Genomic DNA, 19,482 nt, shown 5'->3' on the forward strand with positions numbered 1-19,482 from the left:
GTATGCCCGCCTTGGTTTAACAGAGCCAGAAGAGTAGGAAACCATCGTTTGGTTTTGTTGAAGTTGGGTTATAGTGATTCATTCATATAGTTGATATTGGGAATTGGCTAATCCCTAGATTGTGTGAGTCATTTCACTGTGATATTAAGCATTTTGTTGCTTGATAGTTTTAGTAGTTTGAAACACCAACAAGATACAGGCTACTCCTAATCATTCAAAGCACAAGCATGAGGGAAAAAATGAATAATTATTTATAGCAGGACTATCTATGAGAGCACAACTTCAAGAGTATGAGCTGCATCTTTAGCCAGAGATGATAAAGCAAATTGCTTCTTTTCTTCTTCTTTTTTCTCCCACACAAGCATACCCATCTGCACGTCATCTGCTAGAATCACTACATTACATTTTCTATTTTGGAGAAACAGTTCCTTAAAATGGTACTTCTAGATTGCACCAGGAAAGCTTCTATAACTTACAACAATGCATCTCGTATAGTTTCCTCATAGTATTTACATTGTTGGGGCTCCAAACTCTACAATGAAGTTCTTTTGAAAACTTGCAAGCTAAGCTTCCTTTCTTCTTTAAATAAAGTAGTGAAAAAGACTCCTGACTCATCAAGGTCATTTTGTGGATGCAAGCCATACAGAAACATGGAAATAAACTACTGGAATGGAGAGGAAAGGAATGCAGATATAGATGTTCTACAATATATCAATCCTCCCAAAGATTGAGTTCTTGTTTAATGTCTTGCAAAGAAATCTACAGTAAAATGGCCACAAACCTATGTGAATGGGTTTGGATCAAATTCTATCAGAGGTAATGTTGCTAATTTGAGTGAAAAAGCAAATGGGAGTAGCTATGGCATATTACATTGTTGGTTTGTAATCCAGAGTTTTCCAACACCAAGACATCTCGAGATTCCCTGCATGCAAAAGAAATACAAAAAATGAATAGTGCATTATATCAAAAATATAAATTTTCCATAGCTTTATCCTTGCACTTAAATATATGCTAACCCTGAACCTAAACATCATCTATAAAACAACTTTGTGACGTGAAAGAATTAACAATGGCTCTATTTTTTAAATTGCAATGAGTAGAAGAGAAAGATAAAATGTAAAAGCATTGAATAGCTTTGGAATCTGCCTCTGCAACTTTCTGATAGATAAAAAACTTGGAATGATATCTAATTACCAAATTCTTACCTCCTTTCTCCTCTCCTGTTGACCCTACACCAAACTCCCACCCATTGCAGTCACGATGCGCCCCAAAACAAAATTAACACTATCGTGATCTTTTTTCTTATGTTTTGAAGGTCAAAATTTAAACAATTTTACCATAGTCAAAATTTGGTCAAAAATTTTACCATAGTCAAAATTTGCTCAAAATTTTGACCATATCAGGCCCATTTTTTCAAAAAAATGAATTTAACAACCCAAATAGGCCTTTGGTCAAAAATTTTGGTAAAAAATGGGGGCCTAATGTACTAGTGATTGGGCACATACTTCTTCTTTTCATTATGTTCCTTTAATGATACCTTATCTTTGAAAGTAGATTCAATCTTTTCAAGTTTGTAATTATCAAAGTTAGATAGCTCAAAAGCAGTGAGTCTACCTACCGAACCTTCAAGTGATAGCTTATTCCTCAGAATGCATCTCAGTTCTTGAATTGTAGAAACTTTAATTGCATATATAGGTTGTAATGTCCTTAAAACTTTGCATAGCATAGTATCATCATTTATATTACTAGTAGCTCCTCTTATTGCATTGATAACTTCTTTTATCCTTTCAACATATTGAGCAATATTCTCACCTTCTTCCATTCTCATATCATCAAACTTACCTTTGAGACTTTCAGATTTGGCTCTTAGAACATTTTCATCTCCTCCATAGATAATGGTTAGAGAATCCCACATTTTATTTGCACTATCAAGACCTTTGATATCATCAAATTTGACATAACTTGGGGTAGAGGCAATCTCCAACATTTCCTAGTTGTGTTCTTTCTTCTTCTTCATATCCTTAGTAGTTGGGGCACCAATAGGATCAATATGCTTCACAGAAATGGTAGATTATACATGATCTCCAAGTCTTCCAAGGTGTAGCTTCATCAAAATTTTCCATGTAGGAAAGTTATCTCTATTGAGCTTGGGTACTTCTCTTTTTGACATCTTGATCTTTGTGCTTCTAGTACCCTTAAACTAGTCCTCTTAATCAGATGGCTTTGATACCAATTGTTGGAATACTTTAGAATAACTGAGGGGTGGGGGGGTGAATCAATTATTCAAGGTCTAGATGTATAAATAAAACTTTTCACAGCTTAGTGAACCCATAAAACATTTATACTCATGCATGCATACATAAGATTATGAAATCACTTAAAACTTGTAGGTTACTGTCAAATCAACTTGCAAAAATGTAAAGCATGAAACATAATAGATTCATCAACATATTTGACACATTGATTTACATGGAAACCTATTTTGGAAAAAGCCACTAGTAACATGCTACTATTTTCAATCTTCTGAAGTGATGCCCTTTGAAAGGCCAACCTTGTTAAAGGTTACAATACACACTATTAAATGTGACTCTATCAAAGAATTTTAATCACCCTATTAGGAGTGAGCCTTGTTAGAGGACTTTAGACCATTCACTTGGAATGCCACCCAGTTAAAGGTTTTACAAATGACTGTTAGGTCAACCTTAATCCAAAGGATTTACCCTAGACTAATACAATTGTTAGAGAGTAATAGTAAGGTTTTGATCTGATACAACTTACAACTTCATTTATAGGTTATAGATAACTGTTCAGTCCTTAATTATGTTTGGCTTTCATACTGTTGGAAATGATTGAAAAGATCATGAATGAAGAATGATGGAACTGGTAAAGAATGTTTTCAATCATTGTTTTGTCATTGATGTCAAACCTGCTACTTGCAAGAATCATAATTGCTTAAGTGATCCAAATACTATCAATTGGTTGATTGACAAGGAGGAGGCAATCAATAAGATGTAACTAGAGCACTTAGAGAAAGGTTGAAATTATGATGTTATAATGAAGTATAAGGATCGGCTAAGCCATAGATGAAATAGTGTATTGGTGACATACTCTAAGACATAGGGAATGGACACACTAAGACACATCAAAGATGTAAGGTTTAAGTAAGTCATTTGTAGAACCTGACTAAGTTCATTTGTGAGTGCCGAGAAAGCTAGTTAAGGCTAAGAAAGTTCAAATTTAGAAGGTGCCGAGTAACACAGAAGGTGCCAAGCAATCCTTCAAGTGTCGAGTAACATAGAAGGTGTTGAGCAATCCTTCAAGTGCCAAGTAACACAAGAGGTTCCGAGCATCAGTAAACCAATGATGCCAAGTTACTAAATTATTTGTTAAGTCAAAAGATTCACCAGATCAGTAACGATAAGTTTGTTACATTGAATTTTGTGAATTAGTTAGATGATAAGGATGATGAGTAGAAGTCATAGAATTTTATGTAAACCATGCAAACCAATTTTGAGCAAATACTGATGGACTTATCATGAAGTTTCTAGAAGAAACAATTTGGACGGAAAACAATATAGTTTTCTCAGATCAAATCAAATTGATGAGTGGGAAGATTTGAGCAAGAAATGAAGAACATAACTTCTTTATAAGGAGTTGCAGGTCAAAGATAAAAAAAGAGGGAGTTGGTCATAAGTGTGGTCGTGCAAAGAAGCCAAGAGAAGGCTAGTGTGAAATGTCAAAAGGAGGACACAACGAGGAGTGAGTATAGAGGATTAAGACTCTGAGTTAATCAAGTGACCATAGAGTGCATTGGCATAACGAGTGGAAGAACTCAAGGAGACAGATCTTGAAGGGTGCACAAGCTGTCAGCACTGCAAGGAAGAAAAGCCAAGCAAAGAAAAGAACTGAAGAGTGATCTAAAATTTGCAAGGTTAGGGTTGCAATCTTTATCAGGTCAAAACCTTTCTAATAATTTCTTACCATTGTATTAGACATTGAAATCCTACATTGCTAGGTTAGCTTAATAGCTAGGTGGATAAGCCTCAGGAAAAGGATAAAAGATCCCCAGGAGAAGGATAAGAGATCCTCAAGAGGAGGATAAGAGATCCTCAGGAGAAGGATAAGAGATCCTTAGAGAGGGATAAAAGATTCTTTTGAGAAGGTGACTATAAATCCCATGGATTTAGGTGGGCCTAACAGCTCTATGTAAATCCTTTAATAGGGTGGCATTCTAAGTTGAATGTTCTTAAGTCCTCTAACAAGGCACACTCCTAACAGGGTGTAGAAATCCTTTAACAGGGTCACATTTGACAGTGTGCAAAGCCTTTAACAGGGCAAACCATTTGAAGTGGTTGAAATTTATTGCATAGTAATTTTGTGGGTATCATCCCCACCCCAGTTTTACCTTCTTATTCCTGGAGGGTTTATGGGTCACCAAAATCTCAAGTGTTATGTGGTGATGCATGTTTACTTTTCATGATTGTTTAATGTTTAATTGCATGCATGACAATTTCAATTATATGCCATTAAGGATTTGACAAGGAAGTAAAAAGGCTAAGAAGAAAAATTTGTATTGGACATTATTGGACCTTGAATAACTGATTCACCTCCCCTCTCAGTTATTCTAAAAGAATTCTAACAATTGGTATCAAAGCCCACTGTTGATTTGTTTCAAAGTACTAGCAGCAGGAAGATCAAGACGTCCAAGAAAGAAGTTCCCAAGCTAAAAAAAGACAACTTTGTTGCATGGCAAAGTCTGATGAAGCTGCATCTTGGATCAATAGGTGAATATGCATAGACCTCAATCACAACTGATCATGTAGAACCTGCAAGACCCCTCACTGCAAATGACATGAACAAGAAGAAGAAGCACAATCAAGCAATGTTAGAGATTGGTTCAGCACTAAGCTATGCCGAGTATGATGACATCAAAGAATGTGGTACCTTACGTCAAATGTGGAAAACATCATCAAACATCGATGGAGAAGATGATAATGTCAAGAGAGCCAAAAGAGAGAGCCTAAGAGGAAAGTTTGATGACATGAAAATGGAAGAAGGAGAGAATGCTACTCAATACAGTGCAAGAATGAAAGAAGTGGTAAGTTCCATAAGAAGCCTAGAAGAAAAGTTATTAGAAGAAATAGTATGTAGCAAATAATTGAGAACTTTTTTTCCTATCTATGCTATAAGAGTATCAACCATCCAAGAGCTAAGGTGTGTACTAGGCAACACATTGTCATTTTAAGGAATAATTGGAAGACTCACTGCCTTTGAGCTATCCAACTTTGACAACTACAAGCCAGAAAACTTTGAATCTGCATTCAAAGCCAAGATGACAATAAAAGACAATGAGGAGGTGCAAACAAAGAAAAAAGAGTGGAAAAGGAAAGTATGTATCTAGTGACAACAACACTAATGAAGATGATGTATACCAATTAGAGGCATTACTAGCAAGAAGATTTCACAGAGGAAGAGGAAAATTCAAAGGTAAGCTACCAATCGTTTGTTTCAATTGTAATAAAGTTGGTCAAATTATAGCTAGATGCACACAAAAGAAAAATTACAAGGATGGAGGCAACCTCAAGAACAAGGAAGGGGACAACAAGGACAACAAAGGTAAAGGAAAAAGATGCTACATTATTGAAGAAGACTCTAACAAGAATGATGATGAAGTAGTCTATGTGGCTATGAAAGATGAATCAGATGAAGATGAAGCAACTGCCCTGGTAACCTGCATGAACAAGAATAAAAAATGGATCATAGATAGTTGATGCTCTCATCACATGACTGGAGATAAAAATAAGTTCATTATATTTATTCAATATGAAGGAAATAGTGTTAGATTTGGTAAAAATGCACCATGTCAGATCAAAGGGAAAGGAAGTATCAAGCTTATTGAAAAGATATCATGTGATAATGCATACTATGTTGAAGGCTTGAATTATAACTTGTTAAGTGTCTCACAGTTAGGCAACATAGGATGTAAGGTTGAATTTGAAAATGGAGTTGCCAAGATCTATGATTCTCAAGGAAGTCTAATAGGAAAAAGTGACCAAACTAGGAGTAATTTGTTCTACCTAGACATGGAAGATGCTTCTTGTCTCATTGTTCAAACTGATTATGTATGGTTATGGCACAAGAGGCTATGTCATGTAAATTTTGACAATCTCTTAAACATCAGCAAAATGAAGAAAGTCAGAGGTCTACCAAAGTTGAAGAAGCTTGATAACACCATGTCCAAACAATGCCAACTAGGGAAGATGACCAAGTCAACTTTCAAAAGCAAGGCTTATGCTTCTAATAAAGTATTGGAGCTAGTTCATACTGACTTGTGTGGTCCTATTGAAGTGCAAAGCTACAAAGGTGACAGATACATAATGCTATTTGTGGATGACTTTCAAGGATGATGACAGTCATGTTCCCGAAACAAAAATCAAATACATTCCAAATGTTCAAATGGTACTTGGCTAGAGTTGAAAAAGAGATTGGAAAGAGCCTAAAATGTCTCAGATCTGATAGAGGAGGTGAATTCATATCAAGAGAATTTGAAGAATTCTGCAATGAAAGAGGAATCAAAAGGTAGACATCAACACCTAGGACTCCACCTCAAAATGTTATAGAAAAAAGGAGGAATAGATTAGTTATTGACTGTGCCAGAACCTTAATGATGGAGAAAAATGTTGCACTCAAGTACTGGAGAGAAGCTATAAGTACTGCAGTCTACACATGCAATAGAGTTCAAGTCAAGAAAGGTACAAATGCAACACCTTTTGAATTATGGTATGGGCATTCTCCTAATGTAAAATATTTCAAAATATTTGGATGCAAATGCTATATATATAAAGAGTCTAGAAATGGAAAGTTTGATGCAAAGAGTGAGGAAGGCACATTTCTTGGTTATTCTACTAGAAGCAAAGCTTATAAGTGCTTGAATGTTAACACTAACAAAGTAGTAGAAAGAACAAATGTGAAATTTGATGAGCTTGCAAAAGTTAAAAGTGTTAAGAACACCAAGAAAGTAGAAGAATACAAGACCTTTTTATACTTTTATGAAGGTATACCTAATAATGGTGAAGTTACAACTCAGAATGATATTCAGCAACAAAATCTAGTATCTGCCAAGTCACAAACAGTGAATGCTGAGCAATAGACACATTCAGAAGCTGAGCGACAGAATACAGAGAATGTTCATTCAGATTCTGAGAACTATCAACATGAAGGAAATGAAGAAATATCTGATGAAAATACACATGAAGATTTAGATTTTGAAAGAGACAACATGCAAACAAGGAAAGAACCAGTATTGGAAAAGTATGTAAGAAAACATCATCCTACAGATCAAATTATTGGAAACAAAGAGGTAGGACCAATGATGAGGAATAGACTTAGAAGTGAGACATGTCTGCTCAGCAAAATGGAACCAAAAATAGTAAGTGAAGCCATAAAAGATGATGACTGGTATAATGCTATAAAAGAAGAAATAGAACAAATTAAAAAGAACAAGACATGGACCTTAGTCTCAAGACCAGCTGACAAGAATGTAATTGGAACCAAGTGGGTGTTTAGAAACAAGTTAGATGAGAATGGTGAAATCACAAGGAACAAGGCAAGACTAGTTTGTAAAGGGTATGCATAAGAAGAAGGACTAGACTATGGAGAAACTTTTGCTCCAGCTGCTAGAATGGAAGGAGTAAGGACCTTACTGGCATATGCAACCTTCAAAGGATTTAAAGTCTATCAAATGGATGTTAAGTCCACATTTCTAAATGGTATACTTGAAGAGAAAGTCTACATAGAGCAACCAGAAGGATTTTTTGATGAAAATAAAAAAAACAAGGTATGCAAATTGCATAAGGCTCTATATGGATTAAAGCAAGCCCCTAGAGCTTGGTATGAGAGACTTCACAAGTATCTAGTGCAATTAGGATTTGAAAGAACTGATGATAACAACAACATGTACATCAAATTAGAAGAAGGTAAGGATATCCTTGTATTTGAAAACTTTGTGGATGACATAATTTTTGGAGGAAAGGAAGTGCCTTGGAAAAGTTTTGCTGACAAAATGAAACATGAATTTGAGATGTCTATGTTTGGAGAAATCAAGTTCTTTGTTGGATTGCAAGTACATCAACTAAAACATGGTATATTAGTGACACAATCAAAGTACATCAAAGAGATACTCAAGACATTTAGATTGGAAGACTCCAAACCTATCAGCACAACAATGGCAATAGGACATAAGCTATCCAAAAATGATGAATCAGCTGAAGTCAATCAAACAATGTACAGATCCATGATTGGAAAACTACAATATGTTGTACATAGCAGACCAGACATAGCATTAGTAGTTGGAATAGTGGCTAGATTCTCTAATAATCCTAGAGAAAATCATCTCATGGCAGTAAAAAGGATAATGAGGTATCTCAAAGGAACTGATGATTTTGGCCTATACTACAAAAAGAATGAGAAGTTTGAACTCAATGCATACATAGATGCAGATTGGAGAGGCAACATTGATGATAGGAAAAGCACAAGTGGAGGAGCATTATTCTTAGGTAAAAGGCTAGTTACTTGGACTAGCAAGAAACAAACATGCACATCTCAGTCCATTGTAGAAGCAAAATATGTGGCAGCATCAATCAATTGCACAAACATTGTGTGGCTCAAACATCTATTGAAAGGAATGAAAGAAGAGGTAACCAAACCTGTGATATTGTATTGTGATAATACAAGTGCTATAAACATATCCAAGAATCTAGTAATGCATGCAAAGACCAAGCATATTGCAATCAAGTATCACTATGTCAAAGAGTTGGTGGAAGACAAACAAGTGAAGATGGAGTACATTCACACAAAGGAAAAAATTACAGATATCTTCACGAAACCATTGCCCAAGGATACTTATGAATAGCTTAGAGGCAAGTTGGGGGTAAAGCCCCTAACTCAAGTAGTCTAAAGCAACAAAGAAGCTGCCCTACATCAACAGAAGTAGATCATTGAAATATCAGAAGAATGATGCAGAGGATAACAACAGGAATAGGAATTCCAGATCATTCACAAGCATGGTGACAGAGGAAAAAGACATAAGATGCAAAGCTTATACCAAGCATGTTGAAGATGTTATACCTTTGGTATTTATGTCAAAGAGGGAGATTTATGAGAAACTGATCAATTAAAAGTAAGAGGGAGATGTATGAGATCAATAGTAGACAAAAAAAAGATGAAAGAGGGAGATTCAGAAGAGAAAAGAAACTAATCAGCAAGCAGCTATGAAGGATCAAGAATATAGAGTAAGGATGCAACAGTCCAGAGGGAGAAGCAAAACAAAGGATTTAGTTTGTATCAGTAAAAGAGGGAGACATGATACAAAAAGGAAGATATTAAATGAACATGTAATAACAAAAAGTTTTCTGTTTGGTATATAATTTTGGTGGTAACTAAGTTGATCAGCTCAATCAATTGATCAGTTTGGTTTACCATCAATGCCAAAGAGGGAGATTGTTGGAAATGATTGAAAAGATCATGAATGAAGAATGATAGAAATAGTAAAGAATGTTTTCAATTATTGTTTTGTCATTGATGTCAAACTTGCTACTTGCAGGAATGACAATCGATTAAATGATCCAAATACTATCAATTGGTTGATTGACAAGGAGGAGGCAATCAATAAGATGTAACTAGAGCACCTAGAGAAAGGTTGAAGTTATGATGTTGTAATGAAGTATAAGGATTAGCTAAGCCATTGATGAAATAGTGTATTGATGACATACTCTAAGACACAAGGAATGGACACACTAAGACACATCAAAGATGTAAGGTTAAACTAAGTCATTTGTAGAACTTGACTAAGTTCATTTGTGAGTGTCGAGCAAGCTAGTTAAAGCTAAGCAAGTTCAACTTTAGAAGGTGTCGAGAAATCCTTCAGGTACCAAGTAACACGAAAGGTGCTGAGCAATCCTTTAGGTGCCGAGTAACACAGAAGGTGCTGAGCAATCCTTTAAGTGCCGACTAACACAGAAGGTGCCAAGCATCAGTAAACCAATGATGCCGAGTTGCTGCATTATTTGTTAATTCAAAAGATTTTTCGGATTAGTAATGATAAGTTTGTTACATTGAATTTTGTGAATTAGTTGGATGATAAGGATGATGAGTAGATGTCATAGAATTTCATGTAAACCATGCAAACTAGTTTTGAGCGAATACTGATGGACTTATCATGAAGTTTCTGGAAGAAATAATTTGGAGGGAAAATAATATCATTTTCTCATATCAAATCAAATTGATGAGCAGGAAGATTTGAGTGGGAAATGAAGAACATAACTTCTTTATAAGGAGTTACAGGTTAGAGATCAAAAAAGAGGGAGCTGGTCATAAGTGTGGTCGTGCGAAGAAGCCAAGAGAAGGCTAGTGTGAAATGTCAAAAGGAGGACACAACGAGAAGTGAGTACAGAGGATTAAGAATCTGAGTTGATCAAGTGACCAGAGAGTGCATTGGCATAATGAGTGGAAGAACTCAAGGAGACAGATCTTGAAGGGTGGACAAGCTGTCACCACTACAAGGAAGAAAAGCCAAGCAAAGAAAAGAACTGAAGAGTGATCTGAAATCTGCAAGGTTAGAGTTGCAATCTTTATCAGGTCAAAACCTTCCTAATACTTACTTATCATTGTATTAGACATTGAAATCTTACATTACTAGGTTAGCTTAATAGCTAGGTGGATAAGCCTCAGGAAAAGGATAAGAGATCCCTAGGAGAAGGATAAGAGATCCTCAAGAGGAGGATAAGAGATCCTCAAGAGAAGGATAAGAGATCCTTAGAGAGGGATAAAAGATTCTTTTGAGAAGGTGACTGTAAATCCCATGGATTTGGTTGGGCCTAACATCTCTATGTAAATCCTTTAACAAGGTGGCATTCTAAGTTGATTGTTCTTAAGTCCTCTAATAGGCCACACTCCTAACAGGGTGTGGAAATCCTTTAACAGGGTCACATCTGACATTGTGTAAAGCATTTAACAAGGCAGGCCTTTAATAGGGCAAACCATCAGAAGTGGTTGAAATCTATTACGTGGTAATTTTGTGGGTATCATCCCCACCCCAGTTTTACCTTCTTATTCCTGGAGGGTTTCTGGGTCACCAAAATCTCAAGTGTTATGTGGTGATGCATGTTTACTTTTCATGATTTTTTAATGTTTAATTGCATGCATTATAATTTCAATTATATACCATTAAGGATTTGACAAGGAAGTAAAAAGGCTAGAAAGAAAAATTTGTATTGGACATTATTGGACCTTGAATAATTGATTCTTCTCCCCTCTCAGTTATTCTAAAATAATTCTAACACATAATTTGCAACTCTAATAACTTGTTCACCCTTCAAGCATTCATCTCTTTAAGCCTTCTTGCTTAACATGCCATTGCATACTCTTATTTTAGGTCACTTGATGAAGCAAAACCCTTAACTCCTTGTCTCCCTTAGGTTCTCACACATGACAACCTTGTTTCATGACCAACCATTCCTATAAATAGGAAATTAAGATATTTTTCCACTCATTCTCCATTATCCAATTTAGGGTTTAGATGGCTAAGGTAGGATACAATGTATCTACCCCATATCTCATATCTCTTCTAGAAACTTCTCCTAGAATCCACTTTAAATTTTCCTAAAAATAATTTATCTTGAATTTTGTGTCACCAAATCATCAACCTTATCTTCCACCTAGTCCACATAATCCAAGAAAACAAACTTGTTAGCTCAGATTCATCGAATCTATGATCTTTTAAATAATGCAGCAACTCGGCATTATCAAGCTACTAATGCTTGGAACATACTACATTGTTCAACATCCATTGTGAAATTACTCGGAATGAACTAAAGTTTACTGGTGCTCGTCATCAACTAAAATTTACTTGGCATGCACTGTTCCACTTGGCATATACTAGAATAAGCATTTACTTAGCTCCAACTAATTTTCTGCTTGACTTTCTCTATCTTTTCTCGACACCTACTATCCACTTGGTCAAGCTTGGTAGATAAAATTTGTGTAACTTATTCTTGTAAACTTTTTTAGTGTAACCAACCTTTGTAACCTTAAGTAGATTACCAATACATCATGTCATCATTGTCTTAATTGATTCTTGTACTTCATTACATAGTCATAACTCAACCTTTCCTCTAGGTGCTATTGTTACATCTTTTCATCAAATCCTCTTCATCAATTAAATAAGTAATAGTACTTGAATCTTATAAGCAGTTGTCTTACCAGCACATAGAAGGTTTTGCATCAATGGCAAAACAATGATTGAAATACGTAGTCTTCTTCAACAATCTCCCTCCTTCAATCTAGTTTCAACAATCTCTCTCAACAATGATCTTTTCAATCTATTTTCAACACTATATATGACAACTTCCTCTTAACAATTAATAATAGTTATGTTTCCATTAAAATTCAATTGAAAATATCAAATTCAATTAGTATCCTTTGTGCATATTCTTGTCAAAAGAGGGTACATGGACTAAATATGTATTAAATTTTTTCTCTACATGCATAGGTACATGGACTGAATTGGTATTAAAAATTTTGCGTTACATGCATGTTTAGGGTAGGATCTTCTAGGCTTCTTACTACCTTTAAAATGAAGGTTCCAAAATTTATCAAGCATTCAATGTACTAAAATTTTCATGGTATAATCTCTACACACCTATTTTAATTGAGAGAATTTTAGATTTGGGGAAATTTTAGGTTTTATTTCCTTGTAATGTTATATATTTGATTACATAATTCTCTAAAGACTTAACCCTATCTTATTTTCTTGGCACTTTTATCATCTTCCATAATCTAGCTTTAATTTCTAAACAATGCATATTCAACCCTTATAGTTAATTTTCACTAAACAAATTTCAGCATTTATAGTTTTTGGAGCTTTTTTTACAACATTAATAGTTTTAGTGGACTTTATTTCTATATGCAAGTGATTCTTTCTATTTTATTTTATAGATTTATCTTTATATCCATGTTAATCTTATTGTATTGTTTTGTTTATATGCAGGGACTCAAGCTACAACAAGAAATCTCTAGTTATTATTTTTATAGAGTAGTTCAAGTTATTCATGACTCATATATATCAATAATGTATGACACTTTTATGTAATTTATATATTTTAGAAATTTATATTATGTCCTAAAAATCATTTCAATAAATATCATTTTTCTTTTAAAATCTTAATTATTTCATTAAGTAATCTAGTGATACCATTTTTGAATTAGAATATAGTCAATCATATTTAAAACTTTGACATTAACTCATTTATATTATATGTGATATTCTTTATTTTAACATGTTATTCTAGTACTTTTCATAGACATAGTACTATTATAATCACTCTTTGTTATCTAGTGATTAAAAATAATTTCTTCAACCAATCAAATTCAATTATTCTAAAAATTTGTCATACAATTAATGTTCTATAGATGCATATTTCTTAATTTATAAATTTAAAATTTTTATTTTGAGTTATCTTATTGGCTAAAAACTTGGGGTCTTATACATTAATTTTTTGGAAGCACTATCTATGTGCAAAATTTTGTAGACAATTTTACATAATGTTAATTGTCATAATTGAAATTATATTATGATTAATGGTTATCTACACAATTAGCTTATGATAAAGTATAATGTTTATATAAAATACATTTTTCATTGTTTAGACATACAAGTAAATTCAAATAATATCATAATCAAAATATTATCCAATAGCTCAACAATAAATGTAAGTGAAGCAACACACACACACACACACACACACTATGGTTGTTAAAAAATAAAAAAAAAATCTTTAAATCCAATTTCAAAATATTTGAAATGAGATTTTTTTCAAAATCAAATTTTAGTAGACTAACAATACTAAACTAGTAATTTTGAGACAAACTACAACAAGTGATAAATTTATATTATTTATAAAAGTAAGTACCAGATTGAATACTTTCTACTTGACTTTCTATTGTCTTTTCAACTTGTTTCTGGGTCAACCCCCATTTTGACTACTTATTAATATAAAAATTTACCAAATTGAATAGAGTGGATTATGTACAACTACAAAATGTTAACTATGTTACATTTCATACTTTGAAGAATGTGTAACTAATTTGTTAATAAATATAAAACTGTGCTATATATGAATCTATAATTTATTGGGAGTATTGGACTCTACAATAAGGTTTTTTTTCCAAAGATTTTGCAACAATATTTCACCCTTCAAAGTCTCATACAAATAGCAAAAATAGAAAATTAACTTGCATAATCTTCATATACAACAACTTTGGAAAAAATAATTTGTCTACAATATAATTAATTTACAATACATATAATGTTTTCTGTACAATATTATTAAAAACTATAATGACAAGTACTAGTAGTACATGGCACTTGTTTAATTAACTAATATCAATTCCTATTTTCCTCTCATAGACTATTTTTGGATTAAAAGTTATTCATTCGTACTCTGTATAAATTTTTTTTTAATCTCAAATTTTATAAAATTGTTGAAGTTGGAAAATAGTTATTGTAATGAACCAAATTTTCTTAATAACATTAAACAACATATTGATAAAATATTATTTTACAATACAATTTGACTTTTTAAAGTGTTTCATTTTCTTCATACCAAAATAATCATCCAAAACCCCTTTAAAAAGAAACTAATGATTAATAATTATATATTTTAACTTTTATCTAAACTATAGAGATTGATATTTGAAAGTTAACTCATCTTTATTATATTATTTAATAATATATATTAAGCTAAATAATAAATTATTGAAAGATGTAATTTACTTCTATAATTAATAAATATTTAGATAATACTTAAATTTATTCAACATTAAATTATTTATCGATATATGTATATAAAGATATTATTTTAAAAGAAATATATAACTAAATAACTAATAGTATTAAATTTGTTGGTAGTAATATAATGTGATAATTAAGTTATATTATTTTTGTTCATGTTATCAAAATTCAAATTTATTAGAAAAGAAGAGTTGTTCATGTTAACCCAAATTCAAGAGTACAAAAATATTGTCTGGATGGAGGGTCCACTCGGTTGGATTGCTTAGGTTGACGTTCTTTTGGATATTTTGCACTAGTTGATTGCTCCTCTTGTTGTATTTTTTATTTTTGTACTATAGTTACTCTAGTTTCAGATGGAGGCTAGGCCTCCTTGTTGATACTCTTTGAACTGCTCTGTTATGTTTCTTTTTTATCCTCTGATATCTAATAGAAAAAAATCTATTAGAATGCTATTATTGAATTTGTGAATAAAAATGAACTCATCTCAATATGATACATTACTCTTAAAAGAGCATTAAAACGATAAATTTGAAAATCTAATTTCTTAATTAATTTTTATTGTAGAAGATAATTTCATTTCCTCCCCACACATCAATATCAGAAGGTTGTTTACACAGATTTGTTCGTTCAAGTTTCCTTGCTTGGAGGACTTCCCATAAAACAACAAAATACTATTAAGGTTGTCATTTCAGCAATTATAACAGATGTCTGGACGCGATAGCGTAAAGAATCTTCATGTGGATAAATCATCCCACTTGATTGTTTTTTTGTTTATCTTCCACTGCCATTTGTCCTTGCCACAAATGGTGGCTTGCATTCCGAGCTCAACGGACTGCAATTCAGGCTTTTTGGTTGAACCCGCACCTTTCACGTTTGGACTGGAGCTTGATGACTGAAGACTTGCTTTTAATTGAAGAAACAATCCTCTACGACACATCTTTAATTCTATCTTGAATTTCCAGGCACGAGGTAACTGTTAAAATCGTAACTAACACAGTATGAAAATTTCCTAAGGCGTGGCTCAACCTGCAAGTACCTTCCATCACAGTAATTTCATTGTCATTATTAGATACATAGCAAACCATGCATTGCATTAAATCTCAAAGAACATGAGCTGATATGGAGTCACAACTCAAATTCAGGTGAATAAATTGCACAGTTAATTAATTGCAATACATTCCTCTGTGAAGGAAAACATCAGTTACAAACTCTGATCATTTTAAAATGCGAATTCTTGGCTGACAAAAAGGCCATGAAAACCGTAGGGAACTCTACCAGGGAGCTGCACAGAAGCCACAATTTCCAAAGTGGGCGACTGAGCATCCATCACAAGAAGCTTCGACAATCCCGCCTCCTCATCATGAACAAATCCAACAATGTACCCGTCGTCCTCCTCTCCATCACTCCGCGCTACAAAACACCCTTCGCCGCCAAAACAATTCTCTCCAAAGATCCTGGAAGCAACAATACATTCCCCTCCCTCTCTCTCGAAATCCAGCTTGGCAAAACCGCGAGCTTTAGGGAACGGCGCGCCGATGGCCAGGTAAGCGTACCTGTTCTTCTTCGTCAAGTAGCGTGTATTTATCACCCCAAACTCCAGTCTTGTATTCGAAGACAGCCGCTTTCTCGAAACCGATCCTGTCCCCAAGCTAATCCTAATCATTTCCACAGTCGTCTGCAGCAAATGATTGTGCTCCAGAATGCAATCCACGGGCTCCGAGTTCGTCGCAATCAGGACGAGATCGTCGGCGCCGTCTTCCCAGGCATTCACAGTGTGGATTATATTCAATCCCGGCACATCGAACCAGCGCATCTGAGAATCATCGACTGCGTAGCGTAGCAAAACGCCCAATCGGGGCACCTTCTCTTTGTCGCACACAATCGGCGACCCGTTCGCTAAAATCATGTGCATCGGATCTACGACGATCTGAGAATCCGGAATAATGGCGTAGTTGGACGTGATGGCGAAATCGTGGACGAACACAGGGCGGCGCATGGAGCGAATGGGAACGTCCGGCTGCTTCTCCCCGTCGGCGCTGACTCTGAAGAAGTTGAGAAACGGCGGCGCAAATGAGTACCTCGAAGCGAAGAGCTCCCCCGTGGAGGGGTCGATCTTGGGGTGCGCCGTCATTCCATGACTGAGCGCGCCGCCGAAATCGTGCCTGCCGAGGTTGAGAATGTCGGCGGTGGGGGAGAGAAGGAAGGCGTAGGGCATGCCGGATTCGGCGAGGGCGAGGAATTTGTCGGTGAAGAAGACGACGCTGGTGTTGGCGAGTCCGGAGGCGTAGGAGTGGTCGATCAGCCCCAGCGCTCCCCTGGCGGCAGCGAGGGCTCCTCTGGCCATCCCCGCGAGGCCGAAGAAGCCGGCGAAGACACGTGGGAAGAGGGAACGTCCCGCCGTCCGTTCTTGCATGAGTTTGTCGGTTTGCACGAAGCGGCTGCAGAAGATCGGGCGGCCGTCGCGGATGGAGAGGGCGTGGAGCATTCCGTCGCCGTCATTTAAGTGGTGGCCTTGTCCGGGGCGAGGGGGGAACAGGGGGTTTGGGCCGTTGCGAATGTAGACGCCGTCGAGACAGGGAGGGAGAGTGCCGTCCACTTTGAAGCACTCCGTCGGCGGCGTCTCCGTGACTGGCGCAAAGTTGCCGGAGAGGACGACTTTGGGGTCTACCGAGGAGCGAAGCGGTTTTTCCAGGTATTTGTCAATGAAGTCGTCCGCCGCATTGCACAACGACGCCGTCAGATTATGGCGGGCTTTTTTTGCAGCATTGTTCTGCGCAAAACATCGGACAGTTAATCGAGAATGGCGGCGGCCGCCATAAGGAGCCGCCAGAAGGGAGTAGAGCGGCTCTGAAGTTAGGAATGAAGCAGGCGAGCATTTGGTGTCCATGGGTATAACAAGCTTCTTGGAACCCACTGCATGAGATGAGACGAAGCAGCGGGCAGATACTTTAACGATGGACGACGCCCGTGGATCTCAATCGTTGCGTACACCTCTCCATTTCGGTTTCTTTAGGTACAGCGGAAAGCAAATTGTGCACGCATATGTGGTTATGATCAGTAGGGGGGAGGGCCCATAGTGGAGTGGTTGAATGATCAAGAAATTCCATCAAATCTGTTGTATCTACTTTTTTTTATTTTACTTTGGATTTGCCTCAAATATGCGACCCATTATCATAGATCTTTTTAAATATGTTCTTTTCAATGAATAATTATTAGTCCCTCCGTTATGATTGTCCCTTAAGTCTGTTTTCGAGCAAAGGTTTTGGCAACTTTATTTTTAAAATCATTTATCACTTTGAAATTCCTAAGTTCTCATTGGCCTGTCACTAATTTCTTAGGGAAAATTCAGGGCCACCCTTATTCAGATTTACGAAAAACAGCAAAAAATTTACTCGCAATAAGATAGTAGTAAATGCTTGTGAGAATGCCTTTAAATATGTCATTTAGGTTCCGTTTGGTTGGGGAAGATGAATTTTTCGCATAACCAGGTTATCTCATAACCAAGTTTTTGAAAATCCGATTATGCGTTTTAGGAAGATAGTTGGACCGTTTGGTTGACACGGAAGATGAATATACAAATCCATATTCCGCTTTTGGTTGCCAATTTAGAAATTGGAATTGAAACGAAATATGACTGGGAATATCTTTTTCTTGCGTTTGGTTGTTCATTTTCGAATTGGAATTGGAATTTGATGTAAATTTTTTTAATCTTATTCTATTAGTGAAACACAAGGATTATAATGAGTAAAGTATTAATATTTATGATTTAATTTATTTATAATTAGACTACATTATTATTATTTTTAATTCTTGAATATTCACAGTTTTATTTTGTTAGTCAAGAATAAATAAAATGATTATTATTATTTATTTTAATTCTATTTAGTAGCAAAGAAAAGTAAAAAAAATCATACTTGCAATCATTTGTACAAAGTTATTTTTTGTCTCATAGTTGGAAATTGTGATCATATATATTATATATTTTTGAAAAATTATATAAGACAAATTTATCGTCGAATTGAATTTATTGTCGAGTTCACTCAAAACTCAAACCTTGTGACTTAGCCGCTAAATACATGTGTGTTTGTGTCCTCCCTCTACCCCTCTCTCAACCTAGCCCACTCTTCTCTTCCCCCTCTATGTATATATCTCTCGAGGACATCTTTCTACATATGCAGGAACACACAAGCTCCTCTCTCTCTCTCTCTCTCTCTCTCTCTCTCTCTCCCTCCCTCCCTCCTTCCTTCCTATCCCACACTCTCTACCCCTCTAAGTATCTCTCCCTTTCAATAAATTTATTAAGTTAGTTAATTATTCAACAAAATATGCAACTAAAATTTTAGGTGAAATATTATATAGGAAAAATATACCATTTTACATTCACACACATTAAACATCTAATGATAACTTTAACAAGAAAAATGATGCTTTGTCAATAATTATTCTTAAAAAATGTAAAATTTTGGCTACATAATTTTTATATGCAATTTTTTAAAACAGATCATGAAAATCATTAATCATATAAATCATATTTTAACATCATGAAATTCTGATAATAAATTTCACATAATTACTACAATATGAAAACTTGCTAACTAGATCACATATCCATGAACAATATGAAAACTTGCTAA

At 35.1% G+C, this 19,482-nt stretch overlaps 1 pseudogene across 1 annotated transcript; it reads right to left on the reverse strand.

The window, feature by feature from the left end:
- Window positions 1-15,968: 15,968 nt before the first annotated feature.
- LOC149575451 (9-cis-epoxycarotenoid dioxygenase NCED1, chloroplastic pseudogene) lies at window positions 15,969-17,813 on the reverse strand (annotated as a pseudogene). Its single transcript, XR_016360173.1, has one exon. The product of XR_016360173.1 is annotated as a 9-cis-epoxycarotenoid dioxygenase NCED1, chloroplastic pseudogene (transcript).
- Window positions 17,814-19,482: the final 1,669 nt, after the last annotated feature.

This window comes from Cupressus sempervirens, chromosome 2 (genome assembly GCF_028749045.1).
Source record: "Cupressus sempervirens isolate cs-2001-9-10 chromosome 2, ASM2874904v1, whole genome shotgun sequence".
Classification (NCBI taxonomy): domain Eukaryota; kingdom Viridiplantae; phylum Streptophyta; class Pinopsida; order Cupressales; family Cupressaceae; genus Cupressus; species Cupressus sempervirens.